General features: G+C 51.9%; 1 protein-coding gene across 5 annotated transcripts in view; it reads right to left on the reverse strand.

Moving 5' to 3' along the window:
* LOC140429915 (MOB kinase activator 3B) overlaps positions 1-19077 on the reverse strand; it is a 220385-nt gene that overhangs the window by 46955 nt on the left and 154353 nt on the right. The window lies entirely within an intron of this gene.

The raw sequence follows: 19077 nt of genomic DNA on the forward strand, positions 1-19077 counted from the left end.
TGCACATCCTTGGACACTAAGGGGCAATTTAGCATGGCCAATCCGTCTAACCTGCACATCTTTGGACTATGTGGGGAAACCGGAGCATCCGGAGGAAACCCACGCAGACATGGGGAGAAAGTGCAAACTCCACCCAGTCACCCAAGGCCGGAGTTGAACTTGGGTCCCTTGCGCTGTGAGGCAACAGTGTTAATCACAGAAGCCATCACTGGTGCTCGCTCGGCATGGGAAGGAATCCAGGAAAATTCACAGATTTCCTCACTTGTCTACACTCTGAGGAAATTATGTTCCTTATACTTCAAGCACGTCATTTACAGAAAATTTCGCTCTGTAGAAATACATGACTTGGGGAGAAAGGCCATCACCAAACATTTTAGAAAACCCAATCTAGTGGATGGATTTCTGAAGATAGGTCCCTGTAGCACAAACTCTCCCAGTGTCGTTCCACAGGAAACGGCTGGCTGCCTGTCCCAGAACCTGATCCAAACGGACCTTTCCCAAAATGGCGGCAATGTGAATTGAGCCGTTAGAAATGCCCAAACCCCTTCACGTGATAAACCCCCCACATTCTGAGCTACAGCGGCGGGTAAATAATGAAGCAAGTAAGAGACTGAGCTTTCCAATCACTCAACAAAATAAATCAGTGTTGCAAATTGCCACTCACTGAGGTCTCTCAGGCTATCCTGCAGCGAATCAGAGGCTGCCACAAATAGCACGCAATGGGATTCTGATCACAGTCTGCTTCTCAGCAACCTGTCAGACCAGAGGAGCAATGCTTCACTTGACAAACCAATTTGCCTAATTTAAGGTTTGGTGCATGACCGTTTGATGACCCCTGCTGCAAGCTCTATTTCATTTTGTTAATGCTAATATGTGTTGTATTTTGGGTTGACGCATATTTCCCAGAATTGAGGACATGCATTAAGACCATAAAGAACAAGGGGTATGCACCCGATGTAGATTTAATAGTTCCGCTTTGTTCAATAGATATTATATAGACTGGTTGTTATTTTCCATGTAATCAATTGCAGACTGATTCAAAAAACCTGGCTCTTCAACGATGAATTGGCAATCGCTCAGTGCAGAGGTCATCACACATCATTTACAAAGCGATTAAACCCCATCTAACATCACATGCGCTGCCACCAAAACTGAAACCCGACATTGAATAAAATTCCCCCACCAAAGCAACTGGATTTAGAAATGGTGACAAGGGATTAATTTGCAGGCGAGAATCTCTCTGCAGAGATCAGGCCATGGTTATCGACTATGTTACAATCCCGTTCGGGACCCTTGGTATTTGAACAGAATGTCAAATACCTTGTCCGGGTCGGAGAATCGGCGGGGGGGGGGGGGGGGGGGGGGCGGCGTGAATTCCGCCCCCGCCTGCTGTCGGATTCTCCGGCGCCGGGGGTGGGAATTGCGCCGCACCGGTCGGCGGCCGCTAGCAGCGGCCCCCCCCAGCGATTCTCCAGCCTGCGATGGGCCGAGTGGCCGCCTGCTTTTTGCCGGTCCCGCCGGCGTAAATTAGAGTAGGTCCTTACTGGCAGGACCTGACGGCGCGGGCGGGCTCCGGGGTTCTTGGGGGGGCGCGGGGGGATCTGGCCCTGGGAGTTGCCCTCACGGTGGCCTGGCCCTCGATCTGGGCCCACCAATCCGCGGGCGGGCCTGTGCCGTGGGGGCACTCCATTCTTCCGCACCGGCAGCTGTAGCGGTCCGCCATGGCCGGTGCGGAGACAAAGCCCTCTGCACATGCGCTGGGATGACGCCAGCACACGGTGGGGCTACCGCGCGTGCGCCAACTCGCGTCGGCCGGCGGTGGCCCTTCGGCGCCGGTTGGCATGGCACCCCCTTCCCGCCGGCCGGCGCGGTGCAAACCACTCCAGGGCCGGCCTAGGTTCACGCCACGCCTTCCCGCTGGAGTTCCCCGCCCCACTGATTACAGCAGAATCCTGTAATCGGCGATTGGATGGAGAATCCATTTATACGATGGAATCGGCGCGCCACCTGTTTTCGGATGCTCTGCCCCCCAAAACGGTATCGTCGAGGATTGTACCACATGCCAATTGGGACGGCCTCAGGTCGTTACCCATAGGCCCCCGATGGGCTGAGTTCCCGACCGCACGATTGACATGTGGTCCCAGCCGTGCGGGAACTCGGCGTGACGGCTGCGGACTGTGTCCAGCGCCGCCGACAGTCGGGCGGGAGCCGTGCTGCTGGCCGGAGGGGCTTCGGCGAGGGCTGGGGAGAATGGTGGGGGGTGGCCCGGTGTGTCCAGGGGGCACTATCTGGAAGGTCGGGTCTGCGCACAGCCGGCGCCATGCTGTACGGTGCGACCGCTGCTGATCGTCGCCATGCGCAGCCACGGACCTGGGAATTCTCCAGGTGTTTATATCAGGAAGGCCGTGCGTTTTACATGGTGCGGCTGCTAGCCCCTCACCGGACGGAGGATCGGTGCGCGGGCCTCGCTGATGTTTCCCACGTAAAATGCCACGGATTCTGCGGACATAGCCTGGAATTTGGAGAACCAGACCCTTACTTTAACCAATTTATGCCATAAGATTTCACTTTTATTTTAGCAAAAAAAATGTTGTTGTACATAAAAGACTTAAACATTAAAAAGCACGATTAATGTAACAATATGGTTTATAACTACACATGTTTTGCACTCCGATTTGCTTCCTACTTCAACAATTCTCTTACAAGAGAATTACTTTTGTAGGGATGACCCATAAGAATGCCCCAATCCTCTGGAAATATCTCCTCAACTTCAGCTCTTTTCAGAGATAAAACTCTCATTTACCCTCTCTTGACGGTGGAGGCCTCAGTTTATATTTCTGGTTACTTTTCCAATACTTCCAAGATCATCTGTTGGTTACTTTCTTTTGCAACAAGATACTGGAAGGCCGACTGTACATTCTCCCACCAGCTTCAAACGAGGCAATCTTCCAGATTCTTTCCCTCACAAAATTCAAACCGGAGGTTAAGCCTCACCTGCCTTCCGTGCGGTCGATGATGAAGTTGGTGTTTTACTCTGCTTACATTTATTTATTTTGGTTAACTTCCCTCTGAGCAGCAAGTGAAACAAAATCTAAACTGCAACTAAAAAATCTCTCACAGCAAACATGTAGATAAATTGAAACCGGAGTCTCTCTGGGCTCCATCTGTGTCCAGGGCAACATAGCCTGCTCTAGGTCATTCCTAAACCGATCTTTAAGCTAATTATCCTTAATTTACTATTTCTCCCTCGTTTACGATTTCTCCAGCGAAGTAAGACCGCCTGCTGCTTTAAGGCTCTCTCTGACTCATGGATAACCTTCCGAACTGTCATTTTATTTAGGTGTTCTGACAATCTCTAAAGCTCCTCGTTTTAATTTCCTCACCTTGACAACAATAAATACCCTCAGAAAAGACTGATAACAAAATTTAAAGCTCCTGGAATTGAAAGCAAAATTATTGATTCCTGATTCGGACATTGGCTGAGAGATTGGGATAATAGGCAGGTACTCTGATGACAGAGGTGATAGCGGTGGCTTCAAGAATCTTTGTGGGCCTCAGCTATTTAGTGTATTTATTAATTATTTAGACGATGGGCTATAAAGCCAGACATTCTAATATATTGGGGCAGCACGGTGGCGGAGTGGTTAGCACTGCTGCCTCACGGCATCGAGGTCACAGGTTCGATCTGGGCTCACTAAATTGCCCCACTAAATTGCCCCTTAATTTGAAAAACAATAATTTGGTACTCTAAATTTATTTTTAAAAAGACATTCCAATTTATTGATAAATTTAGACAGCATTATGAGCAGTGAGGAGTGGGGTGTGAGCAATTGGGTGGGAGTAGTGGGGTGTGAGGTGTGAGCATTGGGGTGTGAGCAGTGGGGTGTGAGCAGTGAGGTGTGAGCAGTGGGGTGTGAGCAGTGAGGTGTGAGCAGTGGGGTGTGAGCAGTGAGCAGTGAGGTGTGAGCAATGAGTTGTGAGGTGTGAGAAGTGAGGAGTGAGCAGTGGGGTGTGAGCAGTGAGCTGCGAGGTGTGAGCAGTGAGGAGCGGGAAGTGAGGTGTGAGCAGTGAGGAGTGAGCAGTGAGGTGTGAGCAGTGAGCTGCGAGGTGTGAGCAGTGAGGAGTGAGCAGTGAGGTGTGAGCAGTGAGGAGTGAGGTGTGAGCAGTGGGGTGTGAGCAGTGGGGTGTGAGCAGTGAGGAGTGAGCAGTGAGCAGTGAGGTGTGAGCAGTGGGGTGTGAGCAGTGGGGTGTGAGCAGTGAGCTGCAAGGTGTGAGCAGTGAGGAGTGAGCAGTGAGGTGTGAGCAGTGAGCTGCGAGGTGGGAACAGTGAGGAGTGGGCAGTGAGGTGCGAGCAGTGAGGAGTGAGCAGTGGGGTGTGAGCAGTGAGGTGTGAGCAGTGGGGTGTGAGCAGTAAGCTGCGAGGTGTGAAGAGTGAGCAGTGAGGTGTGAGCAGTGAGCAGTGAGGTGTGAGCAGTGGGGTGTGAGCAGTGGGGTGTGAGCAGTGAGCAGTGAGGTGTGAGCAGTGAGTTGTGAACAGTGGGGTGTGAGCAGTGAGCAGTGAGGTGTGAGCAGTGGGGTGTGAGCAGTGAGGTGTGAGCAGTGAGCAGTGAGGTGTGAGCAGTGAGGTGTGAGCAGTGGGGTGTGAGCAGTGTGGTGTGAGCAGTGAGGAGTGAGGTGTGAGCAGTGAGGTGTGGGCTGTGAGGTGTGAGGTGTGAGCAGTGGGGTGTGAGCAGTGGGGTGTGAGCAGTGAGGTGTGAGCAGTGAGGTGTGAGCAGTAGGGTGTGAGCAGTGAGGAGTGAGGTGTGAGCAGTGAGGTGTAAGCAGTGGGGTGTGAGCAGTGAGCAGTGGGGTGTGAGCAGTGAGGAGTGAGCAGTGAGGTGTGAGCAGTGAGGAGTGAGCAGTGAGGAGTGAGCAGTGAGGTGTGAGCAGTGAGCAGTGAGGTGTGAGCAGTGGGGTGTGAGCAGTGGGGTGTGAGCAGCGAGGTGTGAGCAGTGAGTTGTGAGCAGTGGGGTGTGAGCAGTGAGCAGTGAGGTGTGAACAGTGGGGTGTGAGCAGTGGGGTGTGAGCAGTGAGCAGTGGGGTGTGAGCAGTGGGGTGTGAGCAGTGGGCAGTGAGGTGTGAGCAGTGAGGTGTGAGCAGTGGGGTGTGAGCCGTGAGGTGTGAGCAGTGAGGTGTGAGCAGTGGGGTATGAGCAGTGAGGTGTGAACAGTGAGGTGTGAGCAGTGGGGTGTGAGCAGTAAGGAGTGAGGTGTGAGCGGTGAGGTGTGAGCAGTGGGGTGTGAGGTGTGAGCAGTGGGGTGTGAGCAGTGGGGTGTGAGCAGTGAGGTGTGAGCAGTGAGGAGTGAGCAGTGAGGTGTGAGCAGTGAGGAGTGAGCAGTGAGGAGTGAGCAGTGAGGTGTGAGCAGTGAGCAGTGGGGTGTGAGCAGTGGGGTGTGAGCAGCGAGGTGTGAGCAGTGAGTTGTGAGCAGTGGGGTGTGAGCAGTGAGCAGTGAGGTGTGAACAGTGGGGTGTGAGCAGTGGGGTGTGAGCAGTGAGCAGTGGGGTGTGAGCAGTGGGGTGTGAGCAGTGAGCAGTGAGGTGTGAGCAGTGAGGTGTGAGCAGTGGGGTGTGAGCCGTGAGGTGTGAGCAGTGAGGTGTGAGCAGTGGGGTATGAGCAGTGAGGTGTGAACAGTGAGGTGTGAGCAGTGGGGTGTGAGCAGTAAGGAGTGAGGTGTGAGCGGTGAGGTGTGAGCAGTGGGGTGTGAGGTGTGAGCAGTGGGGTGTGAGCAGTGGGGTGTGAGCAGTGAGGTGTGAGCAGTGAGGAGTGAGGTGTGAGCAGTGGGGTGTGAGCAGTGGGGTGTGAGCAGTGAGGAGTGAGGTGTGAGCAGTGAGGTGTGAGCAGTGAGCAGTGAGGTGTGAGCGGTGAGGTGTGAGCAGTGGGGTGTGAGCAGTGAGCTGTGAGGTGTGAGCAGTGGGGTGTGAGCAGTGAGGTGTGAGCAGTGGGGTGTGAGCAGTGAGGTGTGAGCAGTGGGGTGTGAGGTGTGAGCAGTGGGGTGTGAACAGTGAGCTGCGAGGTGTGAGCAGTGGGGTGTGAGCAGTGAGGAGTGAGGTGTGAGCAGTGAGGTGTGAGCAATGGGGTGTGAGGTGTGAGTGAGGTGTGAGCAGTGGGGTGTGAGCAGTGAGGTGTGAGCAGTGAGGAGTGAGCAGTGGGGTGTGGCAGTGAGCTGTGAGGTGTGAGCCGTGAGGTGTGAGCAGTGGGGTGTGAGCAGTGAGGTGTGAGCAGTGAGTTGTGAGCAGTGGCGTGTGAGCAGTGAGCAGTGGGGTGTGAGCAGTGAGGTGTGAGCAGTGAGCAGTGGGGTGTGAGCAGTGAGGAGTGAGGTGTGAGCAATGGGGTGTGAGCAGGTGGGTGTGAGCAGTGGGTGTGAGCAGTGAGCAGTGAGGTGTGAGCAGGTGGGTGTGAGCAGTGGGTGTGAGCAGTGAGCAGTGAGGTGTGCAAGGAGGTCTAAATTAACAATAGATAAATTAAAGAGATAACCTTCATGGATTTAGTGGATGTTGTGCAGAATGGGCACCAATCTGAAGATCTCCCATAACAGGGTAAGTGCGATGTCTGTGGGGAAACATTGTTCTGATTGCAGGCACATCACTAACCAGCTCTTCCAGGTCAAGGACCATCGTGAGGGGATTCTGTCTACCAGTTACCTAAAGGATTACCTCACAACTCTGTTCATCAATAACACAGAAAATCAATTTTAAAATGTGAATCTTGAAACAATGAAGTTCTAACGATTAAAAACTCTTCCACTCGGAAACATTTTTCCTATCGTGTTTCTCTCACACTATGTTCCTCTGAACAGAAATCAGTCCATTAAATATCTACCAATGTTTTCTGCCACCACCCATTGAGGATGTGGAAGGACGATCTGTGTTGATGCCGGCACAGGATTCTTGGACTTTAACAACAGCAAAACTGGTGTCGCACCTGGACCGATTCAGTGACTGGTCAGGGTCTAGCACCGCAGCCACGTGGAACACAATCGATTCTAATGAAAAAAGGTGCCGGATTCACAATTGACACTCGGGAGGCAGACAAGCTGCAGTCGTACATACACACTTCACTCCCCACACACACTATCCCAGCCAACAGGGCAGAAAGGAAAGCGTCTCCACGCTTCACGGAAGCGTGAAGCTGGTCCTCCGATCACCTCGTCCCCTCCACAGCCTTCAGAGGCATCTTGTGAGGGAGTTGTGAGGGAACGTTTAACAGCGGCTTCCCCCTTGTTAGCGGGGAGCTGCTTGGCACGGGTTTGGCGAATCAGCTGGTCGGACGGCCAGTACCAGCGTGAAACTCGTGGGGGCTCATTTCCAGCACCAGGTGACGTGTGATACAGGCCACGGTCTCGCTGGCGCGGCTGACGGTAAACAGCCAGAAAATGGTGCCCAAAATGTCACTCTGAACGTTCAATGTTAAATCACCGACTAAAGGGATAAGAAGGAAATTCAAACAAATGGAATTGAAGCACAGATCAGTCATGATCCAATTTAATGTCGGAACGGACTTGACAGACCGAGTGGCCTCCTCTTGAGCAATGATGGCACGGGCAGCACTGTAGCACAGTGGTTAGCACAGTTGTTTCATAGCTCCAGGGTCCCAGGTTCGATTCCCCACTTGGTCACTGTCTGCAGACTCTGCACGTTCTCCCCGTGTCTGCGTGGGTTTCCTCCGGGTGCTCCGGTTTCCTCCCACAGTCCAAAGAGGTGCAGGTTAGGTGGATTGGCCATGATAAATTGCCCCTTGGTGCCCTAAAAGGTTAGGAGGGTTTATTGGGTTACGGGGATAGGGTGGAAGTGAGGGTTTAAGTGAGTTGGTGCAGACTCGATGGGCCGAATTGCCTCCTTCTGCACTGTATGTTCTATGTTCTATGATTTCAGATTTTTCATCTTCTAGAGGATAGGACCATAGAATCCCTACAGTGCAGAAGGAGGCCATTCGGCCCATCGAGTCCGCATCGACCCTCTGAAAGATCACGCTACCCAGGCCCACTCCCTCACCCTATTCCCCGTAACCCAACTAACCTGCACATCTTTGGGCTGTGGGAGGAAACCGGAGCACCCGGAGTAAACCCACGCAGACACGGGGAGAACGTGTAGACTCTGCACAGACTGTCACCCGAGGCCAGAATTGAACCCGGGTCCCTGACACTGTCAGGCAGCAGTGCTAACCACTGTGCCAGTCCTAGAGACTCTAATGTTCTTCTCGTTAAGTTCTTGTCGCTTTCTAACTGGCCATGGCTGCTGTGCCTAGTGAGGAGTTTGGGATAAAAACTCAGCTGTTCTCTTCACTTCTGCTGGCAATGCACCCAAAATTGCACATCTGGCCCTTCCTTCGTACAATGAACAGGTCCTCATGTGACCTCGGAGTCCTTTCTCGATTTGATCCCGTTCTGCACGTGCTCATTTAGATTGGTCTATAAAAGGGCTGATAGTCTTTCTGGGTCTAAACCTCAGAATAGCGTTGAAAACAGAAAATGATCCATGTTCCTCATTGTGTTGGTTAATAGATTAAGAGGAAGTAACCGAGACCTTGATGGTCAAATTGATCACTTCTTCCTGTTCTGTCCACCTGTTTGCTTACATCACGTTGTCATGTGTGGGTACCTTTAAGAAATGGATGTTTAAGCAATGTACCTTTAAGAAATGCAGTGATGTCAGAGTGTGGGTGGAGCTTGGTTTTAGTTCAGCCATTTTGCAGTTTAGTTTCAGTTTGAAAAGAGCTTGGGTGTGTGTCTGTGTTTGCAGTGAGCTGGATCTGCTGTGATCGCTGCCATGAAAGACTATCTCTGGATCATTTGGGTGATTTAAACTCATAATTGTAAAGCCTTTAACCTGATGTGTTTCTGTTTAAAGGTGTTAAGTCTCATGGATGTTGAAAGGAATAACTGAAGGATTATTTAGTGTAGTAATATTTTCGGGGTTATCTTTGAAGTAAGGGGTGTTAAGAGATCCAATGTTTATTTAAGAGGTTAAGTTGAGTTCATGGAATAAACATTGTTTTGTGTTTAAAAACCCACGTCCATAATTGTAATCCCACCCCTGGGGAGCAAGCCGTGTGCTCGGAAAAGCAACAATACATTAAAGGGGGAGGTTGGTTGAACACCATGATACATTTTGGAGTTCTGAAAATGCCTCTCCCATAGCAATGTTCACAGTTTCAGGATTGTGCATCATGAGGACAGATCTATACTCATGGTTACTCTCCAATAAACATGAGCACATGATGGAACTCAAACTAATAATAATAATTAATAAATAATCGCTTATTGTCACAAGTAGGCTTCAATGAAGTTACTGTGAAAAGCCCCTAGTCGGCACATTCCGGCGCCTGTTCGGGGAGGCCGGTACGGGAATTGAACCCGCGCTGCTGGCATTGTTCTGCATTGCAAGCCAGCTGTTTAGCCCACTGTGCTAAGCCAGCCACTAATGGGTGTGGGCCGCTGACTAGCATTTGTTGCCCCTTCCTAATTGCCCCTGAACCGAGTGGCTAGCTAGATCATTTCAGAGCACAGTTAAGGGTGAACGGCATTGTGTGGTTTAGAGTCACGTATCGGCCAGACCAGGAAAGGATGGCAGATTTCCATCCCTAAGAGACATTTGTGAATCAGATGGAGATTTACAGCAATCAAGGGTAATTGACGTGGTTAACATTACAGAGACTAACTCTCAGTTCCCAATTTTATTAACTGAATTTTAAATTCCACCCTGTCCCCAGAGGCTGACCCTGGGCCCTGGGATTACCATTCCAGTGACATCACCACGGCCCCACCATCTCCCCAAAACAAAGTTTTCTCCATTTGGAAATAAACGTCTATTTATTTTTATTTCTCCTCCTGTTAGTTTTGGTGGCGAAAGCCAGTTGAGTGATCATGGTGTGGAATACAGAGAATAAGAGCTGTGTGGGATTGATCAGATGACAGTGCCACCATCAAAGGGATTCAGAGGATTTACAAGTCACGAGAGTAAAACAAGTTCTTTGCACCTGAACTTGAGATCTGAGTCATAGAGTTTTACAGATTCGAAAGAGGCCCGTCGGCCCATCGCATCTGTGTTGGCTATCAAGCACCAATCTATTCCAATCCTGTTTTCCAGCACTTGGTCTAGATCCTTGTCTGCTGTGACGTTTCAAGAGCTCATCGAAATGCTTCTTAAATGTTGTGAGGGTTCCCGCCTCTCCCACCCTTTCAGACAGCGAGTTCCAGATTCCCAGCACCATCTGGGTAAAAAAGTTTTTCCTCACACCCCCTCTAAACCTCTTGCCCTTACCTTAAATCTCTGCCCCGTGGTTACTGATCCCTCCACTAAGGGGAAAAGTACCTTCCTATCCACCCTATCTCTGTCCCTCATAATTTTCTCCACCTCAATCAGCCCCCCCCCCCCCCCCTCAGCCTTCTCTGCTCCAGGGAAAACAACCCCAGCCTATCGAGCATCTCTTCATAGCTGAAAAGCTCCGGCCCAGGCAACATCCTGGTGAATCTCCTCTGCACCCCCTCCAGTGCAATCACATCCTTCCTATAGTGTGGTGACAGATACTGAATACAGATTTGAAATCATTCTGGGGAATTATTTTATTTAGAACATAGAACATACAGTGCAGAAGGAGGCCATTCGGCCCATCGAGTCTGCACCGAACCACTTAGACCCTCACTTCCACCCTATCCCCGTAACCCAATAACCCCTCCTAACCTTTTTTGGTCACTAAGGGCAATTCATCATGGCCAATCCACCTAACCGGCACGTCTTTGGACTGTGGGAGGAAACCGGAGCACCCGGAGGAAACCCACGCACACACGGGGAGAACGTGCAGACTCCGCACAGACAGTGACCCAAGCCGGAATCGAACATGGGACCCTGGCGCTGTGAAGCCACAGTGCTAACCACTGTGCTACCGTGCTGCCATTTAGAAGTTTATAGACTGCAGATTCAATAGGTTTATTTTAAATTCAAAATCAATGTAATTCTGAAATTCAGCCCTCGACCTAGGCGAGTAATAAACCTTTCTACCATTGAGGCCGGATGACGCACAAGCGCAATGCTTAATGACAAAGAAATGGGTGTTGCAAATTTGCCAAGCACCGTTTTTCAGCTGGTTGCTGAGAACCATGGCCAGTGTGTGGCAAAGTACCGGTTTTATTTTACAATCGGCACCATCTTATCACTGCCATGTTTGCTCTGTAAAATTAAAACATTGTCCAAAAATCTCACTCACTTTCCTTTTCTGCAAAAGGTGCAAGAAAATGCAGCACTCGACGGTTCAAATGTCTTTTGTGGAAGCCCTTTTACACTAATTAGCAGAGCTTGGGATTCAGTTAAGTACAAGTCTCGGCCTCAGATTGAACAAAGTTAACGGTGTGTGCACAGGATCAAAAGGGAGGGAAGAAGCGTAATAGTTATTTAGTGAAGTTCCTTTTATATCACTGGAAACATGCACTTTAATCTGCATTTAACAGGCTGGTCTGCAGTCTTGTGCACCTCATTAATCCTTTCAACTGTTTTTTACAGCCAGTTGTCACACAGTGCAGATTTAAATAGCTAATCTCGCAGGGCCTCAGTAAGCATTTTAAAAAATCACGACAGCTTGCGGCAGCTATGCAGCTCCCATTTCAGTCACTCAATAGAAGATACATCTTTGCGACCTCAATGTCCTGGGACCATCGCCTCTCCCTCAGTCTCACACATTCTTTAAACGGTCCTCGAAACTCCCGATGGATCACAAATTGGGAAAACTGTAACGTATTCGAAAGAAATCCTTCAGCAAATTCATTTTTTGTATGTTTAAGGTACCCGTGCCTTGCAGCCATTCAGACCACGTGACAGCGAGTTCTGTGTGTTGGATCATGCTGTCATAATGCTAAATCCTATCACTTGGTTGGAGATGGGCTGGTTGGGGTGGAGGATTGGCACCCTCTGGCGTTGATCATTCCCGTTCCTCCAGGTTGTGCTCTAACCAGAAAAGGTTTTCGGGCCAGCAACATTATTTTTACACAATTCTGTAAACTTGAGAAACGTGTTGAGCTTCTTGCGTATTGCAGCCTGACCAGTTCAATCTGCAGGTTATAACAGGACTCCTGTTGCAGATCATGGTCTAACGTAACCCTTCAATTAGTTTGTTTTTCCTGTCTACACGTCATCTTGGAGGATTTACTCGAAGCAGAGGTGATGTCAGTCGGCCGAAAAGGCCTATTTGCTTCTCTTGTTGGCTCAGTAAGTTCTTGCAGCGAGTCATGAGACATGCAGACCTGAAGAGTACTGTCGTGTTGGGTGTTCCGATACACAAACAAACCAACACGGTTGTAGATGGTACAACTCTGTTTTATTATTCTGTGTAATAACAACTGTTAACTTCTGGCTGTGGTTCGTACTTCCCCAGCTAACCTGTGGACCTGGCCCCAGCACTATCTTAGTGAGGCACTCAGCACATGGTATATGTCTGAGTGGCACGCTGTGAGCTCTGTGCTCTGAGCTATCTCCTGGTGGAATGAGCGGGAACTGTGGTGGTCCCTGTTTTATAGTGCGTGTGCTCTCACTGGTGATTGGCTGTGATTTTGTGTGTGTTGGTTGGTCCAACTACCTGTCCATCAGTGTGTGTGTGATTGCACCATGATATGTTAATATGGATATCATGACAAGTACTTGGATCAAGAAATAGACACAGTCCCACCACTTGAAATCTTCAAGACCCCTCTTTAGATTATTTGCATTTAGACGTTTTCATTATCAGGACGTCCCTCTCAGAAGCTCATGCCCGGTTTGAGTAACGCTACCCCGATATTAGTCTATTAGAAGCTCATGCCCGGTTTGAGTGACGCTGCCCCGATATTAGTCTTTGATGCAGACGCAACCAAAGCCAAAACAGAAATCTAGTCTGTCACGGGATAGCCAATGTCAGACACACTGACAGCAGAAATGTCATTTCCCTCAACGTTAGAAAGGATAAAGCTCTTCGTTGTTCCAACTCCTGATTGTTAACCATGCAGCCCTATTGGGAGTGCGTAGGGTGCAGTGTGGACATTGGTCTTAGCTTTTTGCTCCCTGTGGAATAATTAACCAAATTGCACACCTCAACATCAGCTCCTTGGGCAAAGCAACTCTGGGAATGTAAAAGAACAGAGAGAAACTGGACCCATGGAGCCTCATACCAGGTGGGATAGAGAACGAGAAACGAAATTGGGCAAAATTCTCCATTTTGGAGAGTTAGGGTGGGATTTACGGCTGTTCACACGGACGGGAAGTTCCGGTCCCACGCCGATGCACGGGTTTCCCGGTGACGAGGGAAATTCTATTGACAACGCCGGGATTGGTAGATCCCACTGGTGGACCAGGCCGAAAAACACATGGTGGGATGGTTGGTAAATCCTGGGACTGAATTGCATGTGGTCTGTGTCCCAAGCGAGCTGGAGGCTATGAGGCCCATGCCGGTGACTCCAGTAGGGTAGGTGCTGGAACACCTCAACGCTTCTGAATCTCCCCACCTAACACTGGCGCATCTGATGGGCAGCGGGCAGAACAGGGTGGCACCTCGTCACCTGTGACACCAGAAAGTCGGCGGACCCATCCAGGTCCAGCCCCTCCACAGGATGGCCGTCAAAGGAATCTCAGGTCAGAGGGCGGGATACGCAGCAGGCTGCCTCTACGTCTGATGTGCTGCCTGGGTCACATCTAGAAGGAGCAGTAGGCCAAGTAAAATAAGGAAATTAAAGACCAGTGAAGTTGGCATGGGTGCAGCACAGAGGTTAGAGGTGGGAGTCAGGGCACAACAACGGTACAGTCACGACTAAACACCTTTTCACCAACATTCCAACCTGCCTCAATCCTCTGTCTGAAGGGTTAGAGGGATGGGTTAGGCTGGGTGTACAGGGTGTAGAGGGTGGGGGTGTAGAGGGTGGGGGTGTAGAGGGTGTACAGGGTGTAGAGGGTGTACAGGGTGTAGAGGGTGGGGGTGTAGAGGGTGGGGCTGTAGAGGGTGGGTGTAGAGTGTGGGGGTGTAGAGGGCGGGGGTGTAGAGGGTGGGGATTGTAGAGGGTGGGAGTGTAGAGGGTGTACAGGGTGTAGAGGGTGTACAGGGTGTAGAGGGTGGGGGTGTAGAGGGTGGGGCTGTAGAGGGTGGGTGTAGAGTGTGGGGGTGTAGAGGGCGGGGGTGTAGAGGGCGGGGGTGTAGAGGGTGGGGGTGTAGAGGGTGGGGATTGTAGAGGGTGGGAGTGTAGAGGGTGTACAGGGTGTAGAGGGTGTACAGGGTGTAGAGGGTGGGGGTGTAGAGGGTGGGGCTGTAGAGGGTGGGTGTAGAGTGTGGGGGTGTAGAGGGCGGGGGTGTAGAGGGCGGGGGTGTAGAGGGCGGGGGTGTAGAGGGTGAGGGTGTAGAGGGTGGGGGTGTAGAGGGTGTACAGGGTGTAGAGGGTGTACAGTGTGTAGAGGGTGGGGGTGTAGAGGGTGGGTGTAGAGGGTGGGGGTGTAGAGGGTGGGGTGTAGAGGGTGGGGGTGTAGAGGGTGGGGGTGTAGAGGGTGGGGGTGTAGAGGGTGGGGTGTAGAGGGTGGGGTGCAGAGGGTGGGGGTGTAGAGGGTGGGGGTGTAGAGGGTGGGGGTGTAGAGGGTGGGGGTGTACAGGGTGTAGAGGGTGGGGGTGAAGAGGGTGTACAGGGTGTAGAGGGTTGGGGTGTAGAGGGTGGGGCTGTAGAGGGTGGGGGTGTAGAGGGTGCACAGGGTGTAGAGGGTGGGGGTGTAGAGGGTGTACAGGGTGTAGAGGGTGTACAGTGTGTAGAGGGTGGGGGTGTAAAGGGTGGGTGTAGAGGGTGGGGGTGTAGAGGGTGGGGTGTAGAGGGTGGGGGTGTAGAGGGTGGGGGTGTAGAGGGTGGGGGTGTAGAGGGTGGGGGTGTAGAGGGTGGAGGTGTAGAGGATGGGGGTGTAGAGGGTGGGGGTGTAGAGGGTGGGGTGTAGAGGGTGGGGGTGTAGAGGGTGGGGGTGTAGAGGGTGGGGTGTAGAGGGTGGGGGTGTAGAGGGTGGGGGTGTAGAGGGTGGGGGTGTAGAGGGTGTACAGGGCGTAGAGCGTGTACAGGGTGTAGAGGGTGGGGTGTAGAGGGTGGGGGTGTAGAGGGTGGGGTGTAGAGGGTGGGGTTGTAGAGGGTGGGGGTGTAGAGGGTGGGGGTGTAGTGGGTGATGGGGTGTGGGAGTTTGGTGGTGGGGGGGTGGGGGTGTTCGGGGATGGCACTTGAACTTTCCACTTGGGGTCTCCCTCGGAAGCGGCAGGGAAAGGGGTTAGAAGTGTGAGGCCGCCTTGGAGGACAGCTTACCCAGTGAGTGACCCATCATCACCCACCATCTCCATAGCCGGGCCGCTCACCCTACACAGATATATGCGCCTGTGAGATGGGATGGACATCACACATGCAGGGAGCCCCCGAGCAGGCAGTGGAAGGTGATCCTGAAGGCAGGAGTCAGACATTATCCAACGACGAGGAGCACCAGAGCTCACCTCACAGCGAGTCGTCATCATCCTCCGTCCCGTGCACAAGACCCACTGACTCTGCCAACCCAGGGCTAACACCATGGTGATGCCGGTAGGGCCCTCAGAGAGGGTAAGGGGAGCTGGGGTGGTGGGATTGGAGGAGGGAGGAGCGACAGGGAGGTTGCACTGAGGGGAGGAGGGACAGGGGAGGATGGGTTCGCTATGGGGAAGGGGACACCACTTGGAAGGTGGTGGGGGAGGGGCAAAGGAGGGGAGAGTATGGAGAGTGTGATAGGCCTGTGGAACTGCCGGTGTTAGGCCTCCTATTTGGTGAATCTGAAGGTGATGAGGTTGTTCCGTGTGCAGCGGCCCTGCAGCACACGCTGGTGACCCTGCCGTGTCCAACCCGGGCACCACTGCCTGGTCCTGACTGCCCATCCTCCTCATCCGTCGCGTTCTTCCTCTTCCTCCAGTACGTCCCCCCTCTGCTGGGCGATGTTGTGCAGGACACAGCAGGCCAGCGCAATGCTCGAGACTCTCCTGGGGCCGCACCAGAGCATCGGAAGCGCATTTTGAGGATGCCGCTGCACCGATCATCGACACTCTGGATGCTGCATGGGTGTCATTAGAACAGGTCCAGGCATTGGTCTGGGGCCTCCAGACAGGCGTCATTAGCCGACCTCAGCGGGTAACCCTTGTCACCCAAGAGCCAGCCCCTCACCCAAGGGAGCACACTGAAGGTGCTGGGAACCGAGGAGTGCACCAGCATGTAAGCATTGTGCGCGTTGCCAGGGTGTCCGGCGCAGACATGCATGATGCAGTTGGTAATCCCCGAACACCCCCACCCCCACCACCCTGATGTGCCTGATCCAGACTGAAATTGATACAGTGCGCTGCCCGGTTGCAAAGGGCACCCCTCTCGGCCCCTGGAAAGGCCCAGAGGCTGAAAGGTTCAGGGCGACCGCCACTTTGATGGCCACAGGGAGCTGGTACCCTTTTCCATACCCTGCAGTGCCAGGTCACACAGGTGGCACACGGTCGCCCTGATCAGCCAAAGTCTTTGGCAGCACATGTGGGGTCCGGCAGCTCCTCGAAGGACCGGCGCCAGCGGTACACGTGTGGCCTGATGCGGCACCACCTTCGCACCTGCTCCTCGGCCTGTTGGACGGCCGGCACTGGAGCCTCACCGGATACCCCACCATTCTGGGGCGGGCTCCTCTTGTGCAGGCCCCTCCCCGAGCAGCCCTGTGCCTCCAGCTTCCGTGTGTCGGCAACGACAGGTACGGCCAGGTAGGTAGCGAGCATTCTTGACTGTCCTCTGAAATTCATTCTCTGCGGGGGGCGGGGGGGAAACATGTTAGGGCAGCACGGCAGCATTGTGGATAGCACAATTGCTTCACAGCTCCAGGGTCCCAGGTTCGATTCCGGCTTGGGTCACTGTCTGTGCGGTGTCTGCACATCCTCCCCATGTGTGCGTGGGTTTCCTCCGGGTGCTCCTGTTTCCTCCCACAGTCCAGAGATGTGCAGGTTAGGTGGATTGGCCGTGATAAATTGCCCTTAGTGTCCAAAATTGCTCTTAGTGTTGGGTGGGGTTACTGGGTTATGGGGATAGGGTGGAGGTGTGGACCTTGGGTCGGGTGCTCTTTCCAAGAGCCGGTGCAGACCTGATGGGCCGAATGGCCTCCTTCTGCACTGTAAATTCGATGATTAGCGAGATGATGTTATAACCTGCCTACTTACGATTGGCTGGGGACTAATGACTATCCCACAATCCTATGGGAGTATGAACTTCCCCAATGAGGGGGGCGGAGAAACTCCTAGTATAAATAAGCTGGCCAGTTCAGGAACCAGCAGGAAGGAGAAGGTAGCAAGAGAAGTTACTGCTACTGTCATGTATATATTATTATAGTAAATAAACGTTATTACTTTGTATCCTTAAAACACGTGCTGGATTCTTCGTGGCCCTTACAAAAGATGAGTATCCCATTGTCCATCCAAATCCAACGGGCTACATGATGACCCTGAGTTGCACTTCAGCTCCACCCTCCACATATCCCCCCCAAACCCGCCCCCACCCCTCAGCCATTTCCCCCGATATGTTGCCTTCCGCCTGCACCCCTCTCCCCATCAGTGAATGGTACCGGGAGCCTCTATCCTCACCAGCCATCCCTGTCACCAGGGGTACTGGTGGTTGCTGCAACCCCTGTCAGCGATAGGCTCTGCGTCCCCGTCCTGTCTCCCAGTGGGACTCCTCACTAGGTAGGCCATGTGTTATCCCAACAGCAGGGTGGCACCTGGTTGTGCGGTGGAGAGGGTCACCATGTGTCTCCAATCACCTCCAGGCTTAGAGGCCTGTGTGTGGGCAGGTCCTACAGATGGGGGTGAGACAGGGGAGTGTATGCGTCTGCTGGTAGCGTAGCTGCAGTGTGATGTGGGTCCTGGGTGTGACACACAGGTTGTGACAGCCTGCCCAGGGGCAGGATGAATCGCTGCACGGGTGTGGTGGGCAGGGCTTGGGTGGTCCTGCAGAGTGGGATAGTTGATAATGTGACTGGTGAGGCCTCTGCCCTGAGAGGGGCAGTGTGCCAGGGAGGGTGCCAAAGGCCACGGTGCATGTGTTTATTTAAACAAGGTTAAGTGGTTTCAAGGGCTTGTGGTTTCTGTTCTTGATACTGTAAAGGTTAGGTGCCCAGTTTAGCCCAGTTGACCAGTGTTATGTTCTTTGATTATGTTGATGTTGAATCTTGATGTGGTAGTATTAACAAAGAACATTAGACTTTGTTTTACAATAAAACTATTTATTACTAACGCTCCTCTAAAGGATTACTATATTGTCTAAGATTAATACAGTTGGAAATAATGGTCCAACACTAACTTACACTGAGTTACTACAGAGCTACTCTAATATGCAACTGCGATCAACTCCTGACTAACACTTTGTCCTGGAACACATTGTGCGTCTGTGTCACATGCCTGCATACTCACACCACCTGCTGGTCGGATGCTAGAACCATAACAGTAAAACATATAACTTATAATACATACAGATGCTGATGATCTACTCATATTATATACAGATGATAGTCTACCTTTCATCGCAGTGGAATAGCCGGTTTGTGATGCTGAGCAAGGCCAGCAGCGTGGTTCAATTCCTGTACCTGCTGAGGTTATTAACGTAGGCCCCGTCTTCTCAATCTTACCCCTCGCCTGAGGTGTGGTGATCAGAACTTAGCATGGTCCGCCAAGTGTGGTCTAACCAAGTTCTGTACAAATTTAAAATAACTTCTGTTTTTCAATTATATCCCTCTATATTTGGGTTGATGGAGCTCGGGGTGATATATTAGCCTGGGAAGAGGATTGGTTAATGGACAGGAAGCAAGGCTTAGGGATAAGCAAGACATTTTGAAGTTGACAGGCTTTGACTAGTGGATTGCCTCAAGGGTCAATGCTGGAGCCTCAGCTGTTTACAATCTATATTAATGACTTAGAAAAAGAGACACAGAGTAATATATCTAGGTTTGCTGGTGATACAAAGCTAGGTGGGAAAAGAAACTGCGAGGAGGACACAAAGAGGTTGCAAAGAGATATAAAAACAGGTGATGTGA

Source organism: Scyliorhinus torazame, chromosome 9, assembly GCF_047496885.1.
Source record: "Scyliorhinus torazame isolate Kashiwa2021f chromosome 9, sScyTor2.1, whole genome shotgun sequence".
Lineage (NCBI taxonomy): Eukaryota > Metazoa > Chordata > Chondrichthyes > Carcharhiniformes > Scyliorhinidae > Scyliorhinus > Scyliorhinus torazame.